The following is a 25940-nucleotide window of genomic DNA, read 5'->3' on the forward strand; positions in this document are numbered from 1 at the left end:
ACTGGTGTGCTTGCGGGCACGGTCCAGGAGGTGGGTGGGCACTTATTGTTGTAATGATCCAAGTCTTTGGGACACTAGTGTGCAAGAGATTTGAGGACTCAGGGTTATTTGGTAACCGCATGTGTTTGTCTCTTTCATTTTCTGTCTGGTTTAAGAGACTTTCTATCGCTCCCTGTATTATCTATGTGATTTTGGCTCAGCTGTCTTTAACAACTACAGCAGCTTGCATTTATGCTGTGCCTTTAACATAGTAAAATATCCTGAGGTGCTGCACAGGAGAATTATTAATTAAAATTTGGCACCGAGACACAAAAGGAGGAAGAACAGATGACCAAAAGCTTGGTTTAATATGTCGGTTTTAAGGCTGGTTTTAAAGAAGGAGAGAGGGGTAAAAAGGCAGAGAAGTTTATGGAGGGAACTCCAGAGCTTAGGGCTGCTGATGAAGGCAAGGCAGCTAATATTGGAGCACTAATGGTGCAAAATGAAGGATGCTTTGTCTGAAATGCTGAGAGATATCACTATGCACCATATAAATTGAAATCTTTCCCTTCCTTCATGTTTAGGTATTTTTTGCAAATGTTTGTTTCAAAATTGTAGCACCCTTATTAATTTAACATTAGAATGAGGAGATGAAGAACATGTGATCAGCACAGTTGCTCTGTCTCCTTTAGCAATGTTTCAATTAAGTAACAAACATTTTCCTGGATCTGTGCCATATAGACTCATAAATGGAGAACTAACTGGACAAAGTACAACACAATTGCCAAAAAGTACTGTCTGACAGTTGGTAAATGAAATGTCGGATGACTGTGACAATACTGTTTAATGCTGCCCTTGAGCTGGCCTTACTATCAAAAACATAGACAAGTTCAGCCAAAGTGCTACATGGCCTTAAGTCAAAATAGAGCAACAAGCTGTTAAATGGTAACACACCTCAATGCACAATTAGTGACCCGTGAAAGTGACAATCATGCCATGGATGAATTAAACGAAATGTCATTAGCTTTGCTGTTTATTCTGATAGCAGTCCAGGTACCACGCTCCACTGGGGCATACTTTAAATGAATATTCTTCCTGAGGTTGCCTACTGTATGTGAAAACAGATGGAACAATGTAAAATACTACGAGGACAAATAAATCTGTGGCAGCCTGAAGGAATATTAGGTTGCCTCAAAACATGTGTAGTGTGATGAATTCTCTCATCACCTGCTGTGGATGCAAATAGTGCAGAAAGATACCCATGATGAGGCTGAAGGAGAGTTCATTCCCTTAGGGCTTATCATTTCCTCGCATTACTACTGACACACTTCAAAATAGGTGAGCAAAGAGCAGTTCCTTTTCTGAACAAAAGAAAATATCTTACTTCTATAGTTATATTTTTCTGCTCCTTCTCGCTACTACTAGATAGGCTTCCTTATGTCCCTGTCACCCTTTACTACCTTACCCAAAGGTGTGAATGTTGGAAGATCATTTAAACAAGTGGACACCTAAGCATCTGTTCTATCCCAACATCATACAAATGTACCTTCTAGCGGGACTTATCAGATAGTGATCAGGAACAAGAACCCTAGTTCTTTCCCCTTTGTTATCTCAGAAACACTGAGGCTTTACTGAGATTGCTTATCTAGGAATTAACCTTCACCAAACCTCTCCTGATCTATTTGGTTCAATCAGGCATTAGGCAGTTAATTAACAAGCTTAGCTACCGGAGGACTGAAGACATGTTTTAAGCTACAAATCCTTGTGTAAGCTGCGCAGATCCATTGGAAAGTAACTCAGATCATTCAGAGGTAGCAGTCTCCTTAAAAAGCCAATGGTTCCAAACGTGGTTCTTTCCTCTCTTATTGCTGGTTAAGGTCCTAAATACTTTGGCCAACAAGCTATTTTTACTCAGTAACTCCTCACTGGGCTCAAATTGAGTTACAATGCACTCCAATTCTTTCCAAAGACATCAAAGCTGAATTGTGGAACTATCTACTTCCCTTAGTCTTTCCTTCTTCTGACAATCAAGCTTGTTGTCATTAATTGGCAACTGATCTCCCAAGTCTAGCGAGTTTTACTTCCATTGACTTCAAAAGAAATAACATCAGTGTAAAACAGCTGCCAATTCGATATTGCCCTGTTTCTACTTTCACATAAGGTCAAGATCTATTCCCAATGACCCCAAATGATATAATGCCATGTTCTTGGATAATTTAAATGTTCAGTGTATTTTCAAACAAGTTGAAAACATTCAGTGAAGGACACTTACAAGAAGGAAATATATCTTTGCTGGTTAAATAATGATTCCAGTTAAAGAGTTTTTAACAGATTAATTTGCTTTAAAGAGGAACTGATTGTAATTGCAGTATTTCATTAAATATATAGTGAGCAAGTTATTTTTCCAGACTTTGATGCTACATTAACATACCTGAATAGCACCAGTAGGCTAACTTTCTACTTTCTACTCCTGTCAGATTTGGAACACAACCTTTGAAGGCCAGGCTATCCCATTTGAGCTGACACCTGTTCGGCCAGGATTTCTTGTTGGCCTGATCCTCCATTGGGAGTTGGCAACTCACAGTGTCAGCTATCTCTCAGAAATTTCCTCCATGTCTTTTCAGTCTAGCTGAAGGGTTGTCCTGTAAGGCACACTCTGCACTCCATCACCCTTGTGTTCTATATGGGCACACTCTGGAATTCCAGCTTGTCATCTGGCAGAAGCAGTGGTCCCTAGTGGAGGACTCACTGTCTGGAAGTCCTCTCCTGTTCCATTAGGTTTCCACTGGTGTGGAAGCTGTTGCATGCAACAATTCTATCTGTTAGGTTTTCAAGCCAATCCCAGGCTGCTTTTAATATTTGCTGCCTTGATAAGTCCGTTTCTCATGTCCTGTTTGTGTTATGTGTGAGGTAGCAGCTGCCCTTCCTGTACTTGAAGGGGCTGCTCTTCAAAGTCCACCTGCACTTCAGTCCAAAGATCTTCAGCCACACTGTGCAAGGTGGGGATTAGTGGCAGGCAAGTCAGAAGACTCCTCATGGGTCTGCTCCTGGGGTTGGCCAAGCTGGCTACCCAGAGGATTTAGCCTGATTGCTGCTGATGTCAGGGTTCAGTCCAGCTGTCTGCTTTTCTTCCATGGAAATGGCTTTGTCTGTGGGTACCTTGAGAGGGAACACATGGGCCTGAATTTTTCCCTTGTTGGGTGTGCATGATCGGCAGGCCCGGGAGCAGTTGGGAAAGGGGCCCCCAACACAGTTGATCCCACACCGCGATTTCACACTGTCTGGCCAATTCATGGTCAGCCAGTGTGAAACACACGCTGAAAAGCTCAGCGCTGCGGGGTGGGGGTGGGAGGATGGTGGGTGACGATGTCACCGCGGACGCGGGTATGCGCTTCGAGAGAGCTCCCTGAAGGCAGACAGCTGCCTCAGGGAGCTGCAGACCTACAAATAATAAAATAAAGCATAAAAAAGCTGCAAAAAAATGTCCATGCAGTACAGTCAAGCACCTGAAAACATACCTCATAAAAATACTGTCCCCAGATATTTTGTTTTATTTTATTTCCTAATGGAGATTTATTCCCGCCCTTGGATGAGGTTTCATGAAAAATGTAAAGGCTGCCTAGCCGATTGGCCCATCCGCCAACCGTAAGGTTGGATGGGCCACAAAAAATGCTGTTCAATTGCGCTGTTGTTGTAACCCCATTGGGTTTAACTACCCGCTTAATTGTCGGCGGGTGTGCTTTCAACAGCCACACACTTCCACCCAGTGAAATATCGCGTGAGTGCAAGGTGACATCGAGACGCTTGCCTGATGTCATCTCGCGCGATTTTATGCCCAATCGGATCGGGCGTTCACCCACCCGCAGAATGTAAAGTTCTGCCCACGGTGTCTGTTGATACAAATAAGGCCTTCTGCAACTGGTAGGCATCAAGGGGACTGAGATGCATCACTGACACAAGGAATAATATTCTGACTTGATAAATTTTGTCTTAGTCTTAACTGTAATTTGGAGTTTATTAACCGTGCCCCTTTAGAAAGGGGACACTTCCGTTACTTTGATTTCAATTGATGACAATGTCATCCTAATTAGCATTTAAAAGGGTCAGGTTACAAATTGTTTTCAGCTCCCTTACAGAGCCAACTATTTGTGACCAATCACCAACCATCTTCTTTCTTTAATCAAACAGCATTCCTCTCATATGTTGATAAAATGTGGAGGAAAATTTCTTGTAGCCCAATTTTGGGTATATAATTGATGTGCGTATGCAGCACAACCCTGAACTGGGAAACCCGAGGCATTCCCCGAAGTGAGCCTCACTTTAATAATTGCAGCAAGCTTCTGGTGCCCCTCCCACCTCCAGAGGTGACTTGCCACTTTTCCATGAGCTGTTTGCCTTGCCAGCAGCAGCCCTCAGGTAGGCCCTGGTGGATGGAAGGAAAAGGGAGAGGGTTAGAAATGGCCCTTGGGAGTGCTGTGGGGGAGCTGGGCTCTGCACAAAAGATTTATTTTTAAAACCTTTTATTGATGGCCACATCCTAGGCTGGATCCACGAAAGGCAAACCTAAGCAGAAAAAACATGGCATTTGCTTGGATCAGTGTTGCCCAATTTCAATGTGTTAAAACAAGCATTAGGCTCATCTTTAACACCTATAACTAAACTTATTTAGATGGCTGCAGGGCAGTTTGAAAAATCATCAGACCCATGTTGTGTCAAACATATTTCAAGTACATGGGACGTAGTCACAGAAAATTGGTCCCCTTCACCCCATTTTTTGCCCAGAAAAGGGTTGTAACTGTTTTGGCGCAGCTGATGATAAATGCTGAGTTGTCCAAATCCCAAATGGAAACTTGAGACAACTGCTACAACTATTTTTACAATTTGTATGTTCCGAGATGCAGGCTTTGAATTCAGTAGTAATTAGACCATCGAGCCTTATAGGTTTCCACAAAACTAGATTAAATATTCATTAATAAGAGAAATAGTTTTAAGCACATTCATATGTCTACAATTGCTACTATAATAACTTCTAAATCCCTTAATCAATCTAACTTCCAGTTACAATTTCATTAAGGCAACAGTAAGACACACAGATTTTAAAAGACCCAGACAAAGAAACATGATACCCTGAACAATCCAATTCAAAGTGAGCTTCCTTAACTTCTGTTCTTTGAAGACAGCAGCTTGAGGCATAGATGCTGAAGGCGTTTCACACTTGTTAGATCTTAAAATGCTGCCTTTACACACAGCCTTCGCTTCTTTATACATATTTAACTCTTTGAATGTAAATTCCCATTATTTCACCATGAGGAGGATTTTTCCCTCATCGGACGGGCTGGGTGGGGGGTGTCAGGAAGCTGACCACCACCCGTGATTGGAGCCGGACCACAGTTTCACGCTGGCGGGTGCACTGCCGACTCCGGCGCACGTCCGCTAACCGAAATATCGCGCGAATGCGTGATGACGTCAGGACGCTCGCCCGACGTCATCGTGTGTTAATTTACCCTCGGTCAGGTCGGGCACGCACACCCACCCGCCAAGCTAAAAATTCTCCTCGTACCTAGGCAGAATTTTGCCCATGTCAGGGGTGCTCGGCATGGGCAGTCAGGAAGCTGCCCACCGCCCACAATTGGCACCTCAATGTGATCTTACGTGGGCATACCAATTAAGGCCCATCCAGCGTGGAACGCAAGCGGCAGCTCTGAGTGCTGCCTGTGTGAGGAGGTGGGGTCTGTGTGGGTCTAGTGCAAACATCGCACATGCGCGCGGAAGAGCATTTCAATCTCCTTGAGGCATGGAGCTGCCTCAAGGAGATGAAGCGCTGTTTAAAAAAACAAGGCATGGTGGGCAAGTGCCTGCATGCCGAGCGAAAAATCCTGCCCAATGTTTCTGAACTTCACCTGGCTAGGTGACACATTTCACCCCTCCTTTGAAACCAATCTAGTCTAGCTTATTTAAAAATGCAAATGTTCTTTTACATCTTAAATTCTAAACTTCCCCTATGTTTACCTGCTTAACATTTCAAAACTAGTTCATCTTCTAATACATCAAAGCCTTCAGACCAGTTGCGTTTAATCCAATTAAGTCACACACACACATGGGCCATGAATTTTCCTATGGTGGATGGGTGGGTGGGCGGGAGCGGGCGCGGAGCCAATCGCTGCCCACGATTGACTCTGTGTCGCCAGTTTAATTAAGGCTTGCCCAGCGTAATACGTGGCTGGTAGCTCTACCTGTGCGGGCAGGGGGAGGTGGAAGAGCTGGGGCATGCGCGTGAAAGAGCACAGCAATCTCCCTGAGGCACTGTCTGCCTCAGGGATATTGAATGGCTATGTAAAAAATTGAATATATGATTTAAAAATTTATTTAAACACTTCCCCTCATGTGACTGTGTCATATAAGTTGGGACATGTTATTATATTTAAGAAAATTAATTAATTTATTTAATAAAAGCTTCAGGAAACCTCATCCCGCTCGTGGGTGAGATTTCTCGAGAAACAGGACGGCCACTTGGGCTTTTCTCCTGCCCGTCAACCGTAAGTTTGGACGGGCATCGTTAATAATGACAATAATTGCTTTCTCAATGGCCTTAATAGGCCATTTACATTTCGGCGGGCGCACAGCCAACTCCAAATGAAATATCACACGTCATTTTACGTGTCAGTGTGTCGGGCCCAGCCCCCACACACTGACAGAAAAACCCTGCCCAGGCAGACACATATAGACACAGATACCACTATTTTACAATAAATTCCAATAACATTATTATCTTCCTGACATAACAAGGTTCAATTTACACCCATGGATTCTTGATCTGGTAGGAACCATAGCATGGCTTATAGAAGTTGTTCCATTTCTTTCAAAAAGCTGGCCTTGTTTTTGCGTTAGGTAAAAGGTAGCAGCAGGAAAGCTGATGAGTCAAATATGACAGCCTGATTATGCCATTGTGCCCATGATTTAAAAGGCAGGAAAAAAAAATCAACATAAATTTACCCTTGCAACCATCTCCAGTACCAGGCACAAAAATGATTAACCCTCGGAATAAATTGTGTTTTCTATTATTGCCTCCACGATGAAAAGTAGAAGTTGCAGGTAATTAAAAAAAACTCTCCTGCCTGGAAAGATATGAGAGAGAAAGGGGGCTTCAGCTTGCCTCCAATTGCACCCAACAAGTACGTGAGCTAAAAGTGTATGACATCTGATACCTCTTGCATTCTGAATTGAATGTCAATCAGCATCATTGTGAAAGGAAAAAGTCCCTCAGGAAAATACCCACAACACATGCACTAAGCAGTCTCTTTGAGTTTAATTGGGCATGAACTTCATAATGGCTGTAACAGAAAAAATTCCTCCTTAGAGGAGCATATTGAAACATTTTTCATAATTGGCACGGCACAATTTTGACACACTTCAAGAGCAACTAATTACTGGAAAGGTTAAGCTAGTGGAAATGTAAACATAATAGATTACTGGAAAATATCATAGTCCGTCCAAGGGGTAAAGTAACAGAAGATTCAGTGTGTACGGTAGCACTTAATCACCCCAAGGTTATTTTCCTTTTTATTGCTATAATAGCAAAAATTATACACTGTAATTTCTACTTTAGTAATTTTAAACTTGTGACATGTACATATTTTATATAATTAACCAAGTCCCCCTCTCAAAGCTGCTGCTTGCCCCGAAAATTGTTACTGTTACATTTTCCCTTTGACCTCAACATACCGAGAAACTATTAGATGAACTATGATATCACTATGATATTACCAGCTTACTCACAAAGAATAGCTGAAATTTCCATTAAATGGTCATTTATTTAATGTAAATAGGCAGTTAATTGGCAGTTAATTAATAAATACTGGATGATTGGTGACAATGTTTCCAGATTGATCCATCTATCTATGTATCCAGTTTGAAGAAAGCAAATGATGAAATTAAGTTTGGGTATCCCATTGAATCAAACAGTTCTTTACCTGCCTCCCAGTCAGGAGAGAGTGGGCAGAAGTCCCAATAACATCTACCATTTAAATTTACTGACCTTCATGTGAATTCTGTCGTTTCTTAGTCAGCCTGCTAGACCACCAAAAGCTGTTAATACTGCACTAACTCATTCAAAATAAAGCTGAATAAATATCTAGTTAAGAACAGTTCAAAGGTCCGGAGGGATAGACAGAGACGCTGCAGGATGGTTCCTGTCCAGCTATGAGCCTAGAAATATCATCTGTGGGAAACAAACATTGAGGTTTGAATAACGCTTCAGCGTAGATTGATACTGTGGAGTATTACCTTATAGGATGAGTGAACAATATTGCAAGGCCTGTGAAGGGAGTTTGCTAAATAGATTGAGAAGCCTTTGTTCAGACTATGCTTTAGGTTGTGCAGTATCCCATGATAGTTGGAGACTAATCGTGTTGGATAGTTGGAGACTATGAGCTGAATTTTTCTGTTTGGGTAGCGATCCTCATGTTAATTTCAATTCCTGGGAGTGGTTGCCTCAGGACTTCAGTTGCGCTCTTCCTGCAGGTGGCCAATTATGAAGCTGCTTTGGGGTTCCAATTAAGGTCAATGGGGGGACCAGGGAATCTGGAGGCCAATCAGAGGAGAGTGGCGATGTCTGACCAAGAGGGGTGAGCGCCGCTAAGGCAGGCAGGAGACTGCATGGAAGCCTCAAAATGAGGGCTGGGCATTGTCCTTGCATCCCTGGAGGCATTGATGGCCCTTTGGCCTGGTACTGGTAGGGTGCCTCCAGTTCAATTCAATTCCCTGGCAGCAGGTGGCAAAATCATTCAGAGGTGGGAACGTATCGTGTTTGCTAGCTGACAGCTATTTTACAACTTTGCTCCCAGTCCCAACTCCCAGTCTGCCTCTGTGGGCATCGGAAAATTCAGCTCTAATTGTGCAGATCACTGCTGAGCACGGAGGAAAGCGCACTGCCTGTACACGGAGGAAAGCGCACGACCTGTACACTGAGGAAAGCGCACTGCCTGTACACGGAGGAAAGCACATGGCCTGTACACGGAGGAAAGCACACTGCCTGTACACGGAGGAAAGCACACGGCCTGTACACGGAGGAAAGCGCACGACCTGTACACTGAGGAAAGCACACGGCCTGTACACGGAGGAAAGCACACGGCCTGTACACGGAGGAAAGCACACTGCCTGTGCACTGAGGAAAGCGCACGACCTGTACACTGAGGAAAGCACACGGCCTGTACACGGAGGAAAGCACACGGCCTGTACACGGAGGAAAGCACACGGCCTGTACACGGAGGAAAGCACACGGCCTGTACACGGAGGAAAGCACACGACCTGTACACGGAGGAAAGCACACGGCCTGTACACGGAGGAAAGCACACTGCCTGTACACGGAGGAAAGCACACTGCCTGTACACGGAGGAAAGCACACTGCCTGTACACGGAGGAAAGCACACTGCCTGTATACGGAGGAAAGCACACTGCCTGTACACGGAGGAAAGCACACTGCCTGTACACGGAGGAAAGCACACGGCCTGTACATTGAGGAAAGCACACTGCCTGTACACGGAGGAAAGCACACGGCCTGTACACGGAGGAAAGCGCACGACCTGTACACTGAGGAAAGCGCACTGCCAGTACACGGAGGAAAGCGCACGACCTGTACACGGAGGAAAGCGCACTGCCTGTACACGGAGGAAAGCACACGGCCTGTACATTGAGGAAAGCACACGGCCTGTACACGGAGGAAAGCACACGGCCTGTACACGGAGGAAAGCACACGGCCTGTACACGGAGGAAAGCGCACGACCTGTACACTGAGGAAAGCACACGGCCTGTACACGGAGGAAAGCACACGGCCTGTACACGGAGGAAAGCACACGGCCTGTACACGGAGGAAAGCACACGGCCTGTACACGGAGGAAAGCACACGGCCTGTACACGGAGGAAAGCACATGGCCTGTACACGGAGGAAAGCACACGGCCTGTACACGGAGGAAAGCACACTGCCTGTACACGGAGGAAAGCACACTGCCTGTACACGGAGGAAAGCACACGGCCTGTACATTGAGGAAAGCACACTGCCTGTACACGGAGGAAAGCACACTGCCTGTACACGGAGGAAAGCACACTGCCTGTACACGGAGGAAAGCGCACTGCCTGTACACGGAGGAAAATAATGACGAGGAAAAGTAAATCTTAATATGAAAACAGAAGTTATTGACTATATATTAAAGTCAAGAGAGTCTCCAGTCAATGTGTGCCAAACTGTAAATGCATTTGGGGCATCTTTTGGCTAGAAAAATCTTTGATTCTGTGCTTTAACATTGGATATTATTTCTGGGCAGATTATGGGATCTTTCAATTCAGACCTTTGATTCTGTGCAGTTCCACATGAATATTGATCAAAGTAAGGTTTTGACAGTTGACAAAATATATAATTGAGCCAAGTATTCCTGGCTGTTGCTTACAGTACAATCCATAGCTTGACCTTTGGGATGAGAAAACTATCACCTATGGACACTAAACCTGTTTGTGCAGATGTTTCTTCTTTTTGTTAAGATCAAACAGATGTGCACAGCAGGGTATGTCCACTAAAAATAATACAAAGTAGTGCCTCAATTAAATGGACAGAAAGGGAACCATCAGTTGTTGCCTGTTGTGCCTCTCTTTCTTATTTTAAAGTTCAGTACATATCTTGCATTAATTATTGATTTCAGTACTATCATATGTAGGATGTGGTACATATTACTTGAAAATACACCAAAAGGAAGTGAAACTGATGGCATTTTGAAATCTTCAGCTGCAAGCTATAATGATTTTTCATGACTGTGGAGATAATTTTTAAACCAGCTCGATATTCTAATCTTTCCATTGATTAAACATGTTTGTAGAAAGCCAAGTATACAATCACATGTGTTTCATGTACTGAATCAACATTTGAAAAGCAAGCTTTCAAGGTTCAGCCTGCTTTAGTTTTGGGTGGTGACATGCTCTCAGGCTTCTGTCAGTTACAGTTCAAGCTGACCATTAAGAGGAGTAAGAGTACAGCCTGGACTGCCAGTACCTTTATTTTTCTCTTACTCTCTGTGAGGAAGTGCCTGACTTCTGATTATGCCTACTAATGTTCAAATACTGAACAAGAAATCAGGATCCTGAACCTGTTGATAGCCCAATGTATTCTGTCACAATTTACATACACCCTTCAAATAGGATTTTTGGACATGTGACCCTATTAGGTATTTGTGCCAGTTGCCAATCAAAATACACAATGTAATTAACGTTATCTTGCATTTTGGTTTTATAACATCAAGGCTACAGTACTGAAAGCAAAGCATGCATGATCCATAGGTACATTAAAGAAAGCTAACAACAAAGCTATTCATTTTTAAAACAAGCATCTATTGAAAAAAAGTCCTAAAGCAAGTGTATTGTAAACTTCATGCCCACTGCTACTGTCAGTTAAAACCATTAACTCAATAGAATGAAGGATTGAGCTGATACCTGGTAAGGCTCAGTGTCACAACAATTGGTGCATTTACCAATCAGGGAGTTAGATATTGATGTTAATGACAGCACCATTGGGTGGCGAGCAAACGGGCAGCCAGTTTAATCCCGTCAGCTTCCCACTGGCCAATGTAGTTTAAAATTGTTCAATGATTACTGAAATGGAGAATACTTAAAGACATCTGTATTGAGACATCTGGTTAAATCTGAATTTTGTCTCTTATGCAATAAATTGTTGATACACGACTTGAAAAATCTTTTCCTGTTCCTTAGCTTCCTATGTACTTATTTCTGCACAATTGTGTGTCATCAAATTCCTCAATCAACATTTGTGCTGACCAGTTAAAAATCTCCATCAAGCCTTCTTCATTTCATTTTGTATGTTAAAGAGCCTCCACAGGGTCAAGAATGATACTTATTCCTAAAACATGCTAATTATTGTTAATCTGTCAGCAGTGGTTACATTCCAGTGGTGACTATCAAACAATCGTGTATAAGATTTCTCTTCGGTAGAAGTACAGTTATTTTATGTTGCTAATGAAACAGACAACAGCTTACATTTTCTAAAGCAACCAGTCAAATGCAGCCATTATTTGCACCACAAGTGGGTTGGACTGATTTTGATTGGTCCTGTCAGAGGACAAAACACGCCCCCAAGCATTTGTCAGCTGGAATGTGTAAATTTAGCCTGTCTGCTGGAAAGTAATTCAAGGTTTCAACATTGTGCAATTTAATCCAGTCATTGTCAGGCAGGCTCCAATTTTCACAGCACTCACACTGCTAAGTTCAGACAACGCGCGGCGCTCACACTCCAGCGTCTGGACAACGCGCGGTGCTTCCATGCTTTTGTAATCCATGCTTCTATTAATGAAGTCAATGATCATTTAAGTCTTTTAACAGCTTTCTCTACTTGCCCTGCCATCTTCAGAGACTTATTGATGTAAATCTACATGTCCCTGTTCCTGCATCCTTTATAACATTGTGCTCTCTAATTCCTGTTGCCTCTCCTCATTTCTTTCTACTCTCCCATGTCCCTGAATTCCTGACCTTCCACCATGCTCCCCTCAGGCCCCAGTTCCAGACCAAAGGGGCTGGGAGAAAACGCGGTACAAGCTGCAGGCTCCGGCCAGGCAAATGCATGGTACCGGTGGTGTGCGGTGCAGGGAGGTGGATGGGAAGGGCATCAGGCTCCACGTCCAAACGAATACACATGAGCAGCAGGGCAGCTGATATGCTTACAAGTAATCATTCTGCACTTGGATATAATGCAAAGCTCTAGGTAAATAATTTGGCCACCGGGGAACATGATCTGCTATGTGTATCTTTAGAACTGCAACTGTCAATTACAATGACTAACTGATTGTTCAGCAACACAACAGATACGGTGGCAAGTTAACCACTGTACTGCCAACTATAAAAAAAGTTAAAATAATACAAAGGTCATTCCGTTCCTAACATTTCTTTGAAGTATCAGATGAATGGACACAACTTGGTCACCTGCAGTCACTTCACCAGCTGCAGTCAAACATCTTTTGCAAAGTTGCTGCCTGGTTTGATGAAGCAGTTGACTGAAAGACAGCCAATCTGTGTTGCTGACTATGCAATTCAATAACCCTGAGTACATAGCCTCTATGATATGTAGCACTAAAGACTTTCCTGTTAAAGCTAGGTTGCTTGAAAAAAAAGCCATTTTTGCAATTCCATTCATTAATGGCATTTGAGTGTCTATTTTTAAATTTGCGTTAATGCCAGAAAGGTTCAATGAGAAAGCAGATATTGAACATGTCAACTTCAAACAATTTCTGCTATCTCAGTAAAATCTCCTAAACAAATCTCACATTTATCTAAAGAAGGATCACGCGGACTTGAAACATTAACTCTATTTCTCTCTTCACAGATGCTGTTAGACCTGCTGAGCTTTTCCAACATTTTCTGTTTTTGTTTCAGATTTCCAGCATCTGCAGTATTTTGCTTTTATCTCACATTTATCTGTTTAGACCAAGTGTGATGTGTGACTCTTTGCCCCAGTAACCAGCCAGAATTGTGGTCTCAGTAGAGAGTTACAGCCTTCCGCATTAGCCTCAGGACAAAGGGGATCGTGCAGCAGCAGGAATTAGGAAAGTGCCAGGTCAGCTCTGATTGGGACACAGAGCTGACTGGGGTGACTTAGTTCCTCTATCTGAGAAATGTGCACTCTAATGGTGTGCACTTAATCACAGGCTCATGGTTTAGGTGTCCACATAAATGTATATGAATGCACCTGCGCATACCTTTAGATACCCAGATGAAGATTATAGAGGTGGTAGTATCCTCAACTTTTATATAACCATGAGGCATAGACACGGTACAGGTACCATACGAAGGAACTTGACAAATTCCACATTTTGCCTGCAATTCTCCTCTACCTTTCTACTTTGCTGGTGATTTAATAGCAGGATTAGATGACCAACCTCAATATGACCAAAGATAATGAATAGAACGTGTAGTTTCAATGTTGAACAAAGTTTATCTTTCCCCGAGACTGCTGATGAAGTAGCACAGATAAGCAACTGAGAAAGTCACTGAACTGAGATCAGTGAGCTTCAGTGAAGACCAGCCCTGGAACTTGGATATTTCTAGTTAGCAGCCAATCATTCAATTAAATGACCTATTGACCCACAGTCAAGCCCTCCCCTGGCCCCTCCAATCAAATAGTTTAAAATACACAACCGAAAATAAAATATACTATTAAGATGCATTAAAAGATGGTGGGATAGAAATGTGTTTCAGGTGGTGGTGAAACATGGGTGGTATTAGGCAGCTGAGCAGAAACCGCCTGTCTTATATCACTGTCTGAGATGAGTTTCCAACCCAACAGGTTTAAATGTCTCACATTCCTGACCCATATGGCCATTTTCATAACATCATGTCTTTGAATCAATTTTTTAGATCTTTATTAAGTTGCTGTGTGCTACTGGTAAGGAATTAATCAACAGCCAGTGGGTTTGGAGGTCGATGGGCATGTAAAATCCAATGAGTGGCCTTCCCACTGCCTACACATCCACCCACCCCTGACCTGTCTGAAATTTTATGGAGTGGGGAGACATCGGACATCCACCCTTGGGCCTACCCAGACCTTTAAGTGGCCGATTAATAGCCACTTAAGGGCTTCATCCTCCCTTGCAGGTACTTTACCCATAGCTTGGGAGACCCGTGCCATGTGGAAAGCTGGGAAGCACTCACTGCGCAGGCTGGTATTGGGCAAGAGACAGGGAAACCTCCTTTTCAGGTTCCCTGGGCCCCTCGGAGGCACTCCTCCCAAAATTCACCACCTCCCAGCCCCTCAACTTTAACCCTCCCCCTGGTCTCTTGGACCTGGCTACTCACTCCCCTCAACCGTTCCCTCCTCACCTGAGATCCTAACCCCAGGCTTAATTGGCCTCCTTGGTGTGGTGGGACTATCTGTAGCCCCAGCAGTGGCCATCACTCCTGGCTAGTGCTGCTCTTTAAATGGGACTTCCTCCTGAGAATGGGACATAAGTCTTGCCTTAAATCAATTAGCATTTCTCCCAGTGTTGAATTGCTGCAGGTAGCATTGTGGTTGGGCTCCCTTAGTGGGGGGAGGAGGAGTGGGGACTATAGCTTCCCATAAAACCCAGCTATAAGATTAATATATAAGTCTCATTTTTTTTTTCCCAATTTTAGAGAATTTTATTTCTGCTTTCATCAAGGTGAAGATGAAATGATGACAAATGGAACCATTTTCCATCTGCCACCTTGTCAGTAAGAGCATTCATACATCAGGTCCAGCAAGGGCCAATGCAGATAACATTCCCTCCAATCTATCCTCGCAATGTATTTACCCTTAACCATTTAAAGGCACATTTGGCTCTACCAGCGTACAATTTTCATTTTGCACCCATCCTTTCTTGTGACTGCTCCAACTAAGAATTCCCATTTATGCTAGATCATAGATAGGCACGTACTGTGGAATCACACCCTGGGCATCCATGTGGTGCTATAGGCCATCAGCAGCAACAGAATTGTATTTAACCACTATTTGTAACCTCATGGCCCTCACTCTACCATTGACATCAAGTCAGGGGACTACACCAGCTCAATGTGGATGGTGAAGGCAGAAATATAAACAGGAAAGGCTGGAAATACTCAGCAGGTCTCAGAGAATTTGTGGAGAGAAAAACAAAGTCAACATTTCAGGTTAGTGACATTTCATTGGTTCTGAGGAAATTTCATCTCATACTGCTCCAGAGGTCCCCAGCATCACAGATGCCAGTCTTCAGCCAATTCAATTCACACAATGTGATACGAAGAAACAGCTGAAGGCACTGGATACAGCAAAGGATTTGAGCCCTGCCAGCTGCCAGCTGTGGTTCTGAAGACTTGTGTTCCAGAACTGGCCATGCACCTAGCAAAGCTGTTCCAGTGTTGCTACAGCACTGGCATCTACGCAACAATGTGGGAAAATTGCCCATTTATGTTCTGTCAACACAAAGCAGGACAAATCCAATCCAGCCAATTTCTTCCCCCTCAGTGTATGCTCAAACATTAGCTTGTGCTATCAAGTAGCACTTACTCAGCAATAACCTGGGAGGCTGGGAATTCTGTGCTGCATAACTCACCTCCTGTGACCCCGAAGTTGTCCAGCATCAACAAGGCACAAGCCAGGCATGTGATGGAATACTCTTCAGTTGCCTGAGGTGCAGCTCCAAAAACGCTCAAGAAGCTCAACACCATTAAGGACAAAACAGCCCACCTGATTGGCACCCCATCCACCAATTTAAAACATTCACCTCCTCCACTACCAGCCCACAGTGGCAGAAGTGTGCACCATCTACAAGTTGCACTGCAGAAATTCGCCAAGGCTTCTTCGACAGCGCCTTCCAAACCTATGACCTCTACCATCTAGAAAAAAAAGGGCAGCAAATGCATGAGAATGCCACCTCCAATTTCCCCTCCAAGTCACGCACCATATATGGAAATATATCGCCGTTCCTTCACTGTCACTGGGTCAAAATCCTGGAACTCTCTTCCTAACGGCACTGTGGGTGTACCTGTGCCAGATGGACAGCAATGATGCAAGAAAGTGGCTCACCCCCACCCATTTGAGGGCAATTAGAGTTGGGCAATAAATGCCGACCTTGATGATCACATCCCATGAACGAATATAAAAAAAATCACATCAGGAATTGGCTTGAAACAGATAGATAACAGAGAGAAGCTTGTTCCTATTAGACTGAACTGGGTTATGAACCTGGTATAATAGGTGGAAGAACAATATGTTACTTCATGGTAGTTCACTGCTACAAGTTACATGGCAAATACTTTACTCACTTTTTGGGTAGTAACTCCTGGAAACAATTATTTATTGGGCAATATACTCAACTACTATGGGAATATGGCATTTTCTGATTAGCATTAGCCAGTCAGTTAGAATTAAATTCACTTAATCAGAGGTAGGCCATGATAATCAAGTTTAGTGCCATAACAAGCATTAGTCAAGACTCTTGAGCTGCATGAGGTAGTTCAAGTGGTAATTCAGATATCCTGGTTGGAAAATTACAATATAACGGAGCAAAAGGTGCTTTTTATTCAGTCTGAAATGTTTTTTCCTCATGGAAGAGCTGTTACTGAGAAGAACAGCAATCATGGCATAGGAACACATTCATCAAATTATAAACCCTGGAGGATGAATGGGAAGTGATAACAAGAATGATCCATCCACCTCCTGAAGATTCTGGCAGAAGATGTTAGAAAGTTTTAATGATATCAAAGAGACGTAAAGAGAGCACACTATTTCATCAACAAACTAGGGAGACAACTGAAGCAAAGTCACAACTATAGATAGCCACAAAGTCTGAAGCTCTGGTCTAATTGTTTCAATTCAAGAGTCAGGAGGAGTGATCAAGGCTGATATGCCAGTGGATATGTATGTATTCTCCCGTCTATATGATGTTGTGAGCTACATCTAACTGATACAATGTTTAGTTTACAATAATAATTGAAAAACACAGCATTTATGATTGTTTCCTTTATTTAAAAAAATCTGTCTTCAGCAATGAGCATACAATGAGCAGTATGTTTGACTGTGAAACTTGCCTGAAAGAGGGTGCAATGAAAGTTCACTGGACTGGTTCCTGGGATAAGGAGATTGTCCTATGAGGAGATATTCAGTGGGGTAGGCCTATATTCCCTAGAGTTTAGAAGAATGAGAGGCGATCTAATTTTAAACATATAAAATTCTTAAGGGACTTAGCAAGGTAGATGCTGAGACAAGGTTTTCCCTGGCTAGGGAGTCTTCACTCAAACGGTTGTGAATCCAACCCAATGGGTTGTCGATGCTCAGTATATTCAAATAGATTTTTGGATACTAAGGGCATTAGGGGATAATGGAGACAGTGTGAGAAGGTGAAGTTGAGGTAGGAGATCAGCTGTAATTGTACTTTGATGGTGCAGTGATCTCAAAGGGCCAAATGACCTACCCCTGCTCCTATTTCTCATGTTCTCATGTAACATGGTGGCACCAAAGGAGGGAGTAGACATGCATTTATGTCTCTGGTTGAATTTACATGATGGCTCATTTTGAGGACTCTTTAAGAGATAATAGTAGTCCACAACTGGGAAGAGGGTAAAAAAACTAAAGGCGGAGCAGGGAAAATATTTTTGAAAAGTCGAATGCATAAAGGCAAATTATTTCAATTATATAAGGTAGCCTAACATTCGCCCTGTATTGGAGGTGCTTTTATTTTAATACTCTTCTTCCTTTTTCTGTTTTAGCATTTCCAGCTCCTATATGTTTGCTAGTTTAATTTAATTGCTGTAAATATAGGTGCACTGCTTCTAACTTATTGTTATTCAGCATCTGTTATACTTTATATTAATTTTTATAGCATCCTTATATTAGCTTTTATATATATTCATATAGAATATGCAACACAGAAACAGGCGTTTGGTCCAACCAGTACATGCCAGTGTTTACACTGCACCGAAGCCTCCTCCTATCCTTTCAAATCTAACTCTATCGACATAACCCTCTATTCCCTTCTCCCACATATGCTTAGAGGTAGTCCCCTTGTTTCCAGTTACAGCGTTTATTATTTCTCTGCTGTCAGTGATATTTTTGGATTCATTAATGTTCTCTATGGGGAAGATAGCATTCATTAAGAATGAAGGATGTAGCACCTCAACTGGCTGACAGTCAAAAAAGATCATAGGTACCTGATTTCCAAACATGAAGGTAGGTAAGTATAAAAGCCAATGGGTTTATCTTTCAAGCATTAGATAATATTTACGATATTGTAGCTACCAACAACACTGTGATGGCCATGAGGATGGAAAGATTCTATTCACAGTTAAAAACCACCATTATGAGAATACATATTTCACTGGACCAATGACAGGCTATGCTGCAGTCCTCTGGGTGGAGAATTTCAACCAATGAACTAGCTGCAATGGAAGTCCCCATAAGCCCAGAATCACAGAGACATGAACTCCAGTTGCACTCTCACATGAAGTGCAATATTCATGCAGACTTGAAGCCAATACTAAAATACTTAGGGAGGTTGCTGGCAAAAATAATTGATGGTCTTTCTGGCTCCATAAATGTACACTGCTCTGTCCTGAGAAAGAGCAATGGCAATGATGAACCAACATTAGCAAGGCTGAACTGAGGTTTTAGGTTAGTACTGCACTTTACACTTGATACCAGATCGATGTCAAAATTACTGACAAATGGAAAATCATCTCCAGCAAGTTCAGCACCTCAAGCTATGATAGCTGTGAACACAACTGCATTGTGGAACCTTGAAGATAGACAGCTAAGCTCCAGTATCATTTGATTGTCTGAAACTAAGAACAACCCATTTTATCCAGTTGGATTATAAATCATAATTCTGTTGATATGGTGTTAGCAGAGAGTTTTGTAGTTTTGTTTTTGTTTCTAGGATTCTAAAATTTAGCCACTCTAAATATCATCTCGTGAAATGCTTCTTAAATCACCTGGCTTTTTCTTTTCACGTTCCCAGTGCTAATTACCATTTCTTAAGTAAACAGTTGACCTGAGTGGGGCTTGAACTAATAACCTTCTGAATTTCACAGTGAAGGAGTAAGAACTGAACTAAGGCTGACATTACTACAGCGTAACACTCTAATGCTACATCATCATTTCCAATCCACAATGGGGTGCATTTGTCACATTTGACACTATTGAAAAAGTAACAAATTATGGGGTGAAATTTAACTTTGAGCAGACACTTTGAGCAGACACTAGGAATGATTTCACCGCAGCAACCCCCCACCCTGCCCCGCATCACCATGTCCTCACTGAAAGAATTATTTCAATACCCACAGTGAGTTGTGAGAGATCAGTCAGTAATAACAAGCAGCTTGCAGTATGAACTGTAAATGCTTAACTATAATTCTGATTAAGTTCATCCAAACACCAAAAGCAACTAAAGGAACTCTTATCAAATTTCTTGCAGGATTCCGAACAGCTTGGAAAGCAGATCTTCAAGGATCCAATTTGGCCAAATCTGTAACCAAAATAAAATACTCCCGACATTGGAAATCTGAAACCTTTCATTTTTAACCATGTTGTTGGGCTGGTTCTCATTTCAGATCAGCAGTTGCAGTTTAGACTCCAGTTGGGAAAGAAAGTTGTGGTCTAAATATCATGGTGTAATCTAAGTATCACAGTGTTGGAGGAGTGGTAGAAATTGCAGCACAGAAGGAGGCCATTAGCCCATGGTGCCTACTCCATACTGAAGCTGTCCACTGTAATCCCATTTCACTGTTTTTTCTTCATTCCTCATTCCCTTTAAAGTTTTTCTCAGGTGTTTATCTAATCCACAGTTTACCTTGCCCCTTTATTTGCTGTCATCAGTAAATTGTTATGTAACTTCCTCTGTTACCAAGTTCCTAACCAAGAGTTACTTGGTAGCACCACGACTGACTGAGCTGTCCAAGTCCTGAAGGAAATGTTTGCTAGGCTGGGCAGGTGGTGGGGCAACCAGAATGACTTGACCTCATTTTCACCAACATACCTGTCACAGATGCATCCATCCATAACAGTACTGGTAGGAGTGATCACTGCACAGTCCATGTGGAGACTAAGTCCCATCACCACACTGAGGACACCCTCCATTATGTTGTATGGCACTAGGACCTCGCTAAATGGGATAGATTCAGAACAGATCTAGCAGCTCAAAACTGGGCATCCATGAGGCACTGTGGGTCATCAGCAGCAGAAGAATTGTACTCCACCACAATCTATAACCTCATTTCCAAGTATATTCACACTGTACCATCTCCAGAGTTGAGCTAAGAGTGATAGCACTTAATGACATCAATGTAGCATTTGACTGAGTGTGGCATCAAGGAGACTGAGCAAAACTGAAGTCAATGGGATTCAAGGACCATTTCCAACTAAAGAGAATCTAACCATCTCTCAGTGCCATTCAATGGCATTACTATCATTGAATTCCCCACTAACATCATCCTGGGGGATTACCATTGACCAGAAACTGAACTAGGCCGGCTGTGTAAATACAATGGTACAAGAGCAAGTCAGAGGCTGGGAACTTTGCTGCAAGTAATTCACCTCCTGACTCCCCAAAGCCTGTCCATCATCTACAAGACACAACTTAGGAGTATGAAGGAATACCTTCCACTTGCCTAGATGAGTGTAGCTCCAAATTGAAGAAACTTGACACAATCCAGGAAAACGCAGCCCACCTGATCTGCATCCCATCCGCCACCTTAAACATTCACTCCCTTCATCACTGGCCCACTGTGGCCACAGTGTGCACTATCTATAAGATGCACTGTAGCAACTCACCAAGGATCCTTTGAAAGCATTTTCAAAACCTGCAATCTCTACCACCTGGAAGAACAAGGGCAGCCGACGCATGGGACAACATCATCTGCACACTATCACATACCATCCTGGTTTGGAATTATATCTCTATACCTGCACTGTCACTGGGTCAAATTCCTGGAATACCCTTCCTAACAGCACTGTGGGTGTACCTACACCACATAGACTGCAACGGTTCAAGAAAACAGCTCACTACCACCTTCTCAAGGGCAACTAGAGATGGGCAATTAAATGCTGACCTAACCAGCATTGCTTACTTTCTATGAACAAATAAAAAAGATGTCCAAATCACAAATAGTTCTGGCTGTGATATTAACCTGGGCTGTTCCTTTAAAGCTGTTGCCCAATTCCATCTGTAGTCTAGATGAAGTGGTCAAGGATAGGTAAATTCAGGTAATTATAACTATATTGGATAAGATGCTAAAGTGGGGCCCCATCTGCTGGCTAAGGTGGACATAATCATTTCCAAGGCATCATTCAAAGAAAAGCATGGAGTTGCCTGACGTCCCAGTCACCGTTCCGCCATCTACTAACACCACCAAGAACAAAATATTTGGCAATTTATCTCACTTACTTACTGTTTCCAAATTTGTGAAGCATTTGCCTCCATTAGAGCAGTAGATAAGTAATTAGCCAAAATCCACAAGGGACCATAGGCATCTCTCTCTTAGAGAGGGACAATGGTTAGATAGATTGAGGGGCACCACCCCACATCAAGCATGGGGCAAGACAAGGAGGAAGGCCTCCATAAGCTATCTCAGCTAGCACAGGGTTTGAACCTGCACCATTGGTATCACGCTGCACCATATATTAGTCATCTAGCCAACAGAGCTAACTGTCCCACCCACAGCAGTAGTTGCAATTCACAAGTAATTCAGTGGTCATGAAGACTTTTGGGGTGTCCTTCAAATGCAATAGATGTTATATATATGCAAGTTCATTCTTTTTGCAGACTCTCAAAGCACAATTGTAACTGCTTGTGAATTTCAGACTTTAGTCGCTGACGCAAGTTAATTTCTTCTTTTATTCGAAAAATGATGATTATTTTGCACCCGTAATAGTGTGTCAACATCAAAAGTGTGTCTGACGTTTTCATGTTTTCAAACACATTTCCTGTGACAATGTTCAAAAAGGCCAGAACATTCTGGACTTAGAAAATAATCACAGGTCGGGACCGTTTCTGGCTCCTGAACCCACTTGGATGAAATGTGCCCTAACAGGGGGATCTTCTGGACTGGTGGCCAATTAAGAGGCTGCCTCTACATTCACTCTCCACTTAGGGAAGGTGGAGTGTTCCTGGGGTAGGAATGCAGACATTGTAGAGTCCAGTAGTTCCCACTGGTGAGACCAGTGGAGCATTGCTGAGGGCCAGGCAGATGGAGTGTCAACGAACCACTACAGCCATCAGTGGCATCCATGGAGCAGATGAAAAGTTCACTACATAAGGCCATCGGAGATATCTGTTGCCACAATTTTAATCACTCAAGGGCTAAGCTGAGATGTGGGAGGTAAGCAGCTTTGCCATTTGTTGCCTACGGGTTTGTCAAAGGCCCTAGAAGTTGTGAGCCTGTGGAGCAGACTCCTGTCACTTGCTGTAGATTGGACACAGCGGGAGCAGGCAGCATGCAATGTTCATAAGGTCTCACTGCCAATGGTTAACTATGGGCTCATTGTGCTTGTAATCACCCTAATTAGCTAGTTGCTGCAACTGGGAGGGAGAGTAGCCACTGCTGCTGGGTGTCCGCTCCTCAGGAAAATCTCCTCGAGGTGGGAACATGTCGGAGAGAGGAACTGATGCACCTTGGGTTGGACTTTCCACGAGTGCCCCCCGCTCAACACCATCACCGCAACCCCCCCCCCCAACCCCCAATCTCCAAGGTGCATCCAGGTGTGTCAGGAAAATTTTGTACAGTAAGTCAGCACTGTGCTGTTTTGTAAGCACAATATAAAATTGAACATAGTGTGATGAAATCCGTCATTTGTGGTCTGCATTGAATGGAATTTCAAAGCCTGTATTTATTTTTTAGGCTGTCCCTAATTGAGACAGAAACAAAGGAATTTTGTTCCCTAGGCGTGTACCACAAGTTGGGAAATTTCCCAGCTTGCTGCACCTGCCTGAGAAGAAACTGCTCTGAATGGCAAGATCATCGTTCCCAGACTGTGGATCAAGGCCCTTGCTACAGTGAAACTGGGGTCTCTGTTGAGTTCAAGTACAACAACTCAACTTTGAGTTCAAATGGTCCTGCTGAGTTCGGGTTTCCCTTACATGTGAATCACGCTACCCCCCTCCCCTTTCCCCTACCAGTGAAAATGGGATCTGTTGGAAATGGGGGCAGGACTTCCACATCTGGGACACATTCGCTAATTTTAAAGGTCTGCGGAGTCTCTACAACTCCGCCAAAATCCAGGCCTAAGTTCCAGGTTTCAGCGATGGGTTTGTTGATTGGAATTCCAGCCTGTGGTAAGTTGCTAGGGAAACAGAAGCAGATTGGCAGAAAAAAATTCAGAGATTGCGTTTCAGTCTGTGTTCAGAACAGGAACAGATACTGGAGCTCTTGGTGTTCAGGTTTTTCCAGCAAGTGATCAGAACAGAATTGAGGCTCTGAAAAGCTGTGTGAGCAGTGCAGGCAGATGAGTAGCTGTGATTCTGCGACTGGACACCATTTGCTAAATATTCCTCAGTAAGGATCACACTGACAACCAATTTGCGTGTGCTGGGAGCTACATATATTAATACACAGGGCCCTGTTCTTTGCAAACAGAGAACATATGCACACATTGCGTCTGTTTCAACTAAACAAAATAAGTGACAGCCATTTCCTGACTCATTCCTTAGGGCAATGCCTTGACCAATCAGGGTCAAGCTGCCTGGTTTAAATGTCAAACAATGCTTGGCAGTTAACTGTCTGTCACCATCACTGGTGCATTCACCAAGGGAATGCCTCTACCAATCAAAGTCCACTTGCCAGCCAATCAGCACTTTCTTCACATACAGTATAAATTGTTGTTTTGCCCTCATATTGGTATTCTAGTGAAGAACCCTAATGAGTGCAAGAAAAAAAACTTTGACATGTCTCTGCTTTTCAGCAATACTCAAGGTCTGTACTACCAGGATGCTTAGCTTTGTTATATCGGCTCTTTAAAGAATTCTATTGAATACAATTTGCCTGCTAGTTCGTGTTTATTTTTTGTTGATTTTTGGTTTGATTGTTGTAGCAAAAGTTTTAAAAAATAAAATCTTATCTATCGGTTTCTTCCGTTGGCATCATATGGGAAATTCAGTTCCTTTACATTTTAGGTCTCCACAGGGATCAAAACAAAATTATTCTGCTGCTAGTTATTTTCCCTGTTCCTTTAAGGTTACAAAGGTGTAATTGGTCTACATTCTTAAAGTGAATGCTCAGAATCCATAATAGGTCAGGCTGCAAATCACAGCACTGGCTTTTTTTGTAGGAAGTCAGTTAAGAAGCTGCAGACATTGTGAATTCAATATTAAGTGTGATATAGAAAGTTGTATTGGACAATATGTGATAGCTGAAAAGCAGGCATATCATTTTTATTATTAGGTAACTATATTATAGAGAGGGAGATTCAAACAGAGATATCAAGGAAATACCACTGTTGTATTTCTTACACTGATCCCTTTCCTTCAGTCAATTCTCTTTTGATGCCACCACAATGTTTTTAATGCCATAAGTCTAAATCCTCACAGCAAATCTCTTACATGGCTTCTCTTGAAAATTTAAATACACATGCACAATACCTTTGTGGCATTGGGTGTCTGGCAGCCAATATACGTAAACAAGGACTGCAGTGATGGGTGATCAGGAGTTGCTGCAGGATAGGATATGGGTAATACAGTGTAACATGAGAAGATTATGGAGCCTAGAGGATGTGGGGCTGGCGAGGACAACGTAGGAATGGTTGAGTCTGGAGGTGAAAATGAGTTGAGAGTTTATCTGCAGATCAGCTGAGGTGGGAGATGTTCTAGATACAGGGCAGAATTTAGCCTTTGGCTGGCGGGCGGGTCCTACCGACTCGGCGGTGGGCGAGCAGCCAAACCTCGCTGTCGAAACGGAGCCCGCCGCCATTTTGAGTAGGCGGGCCAATTAAGGCCCGCCCAGCAGCCTGCCCAACAGGAAGTGCCATGCGCTTCCTATTCCGGGGGTGGGGGGGGGGGGAGGGAATCCCCAAATGTCAAAGTGCGTTCTTTCGCGCACACTGCTCCCTGAGGCAAAGTCCTGTCTCAGGGAGTTTAGTGAAAGGTAAGTAAAGTCAAAAAATAGAGACATTTTAAAATTATTAACATGTCCCCCTCATGTAACAATGTCACAAGAATGGGACATGTTGATAACAAACTCATAAAATTTATTAAATTTTTACAAAACGGTAATGAAACTTCATCCTGCCAGTGGATGAAGTTTCATTAATAATCTACAGGCTGCTGGGGCTCCTGGCCTGCCTGCCAGCCTTAAGGTTGGCCGGGCATTTAACTATCTTAATGAGCCTGTCAATGGCCTTAATTGGCCATTGACAGGTCGGCGGGCAGACAGCTGATTCCGCTGTCCGCCCGCCTTCCTTAAGATTTAAATGGCCTGGGATGACGTCGGGG

This window comes from Carcharodon carcharias, chromosome 1, assembly GCF_017639515.1.
Source record: "Carcharodon carcharias isolate sCarCar2 chromosome 1, sCarCar2.pri, whole genome shotgun sequence".
NCBI lineage: Eukaryota > Metazoa > Chordata > Chondrichthyes > Lamniformes > Lamnidae > Carcharodon > Carcharodon carcharias.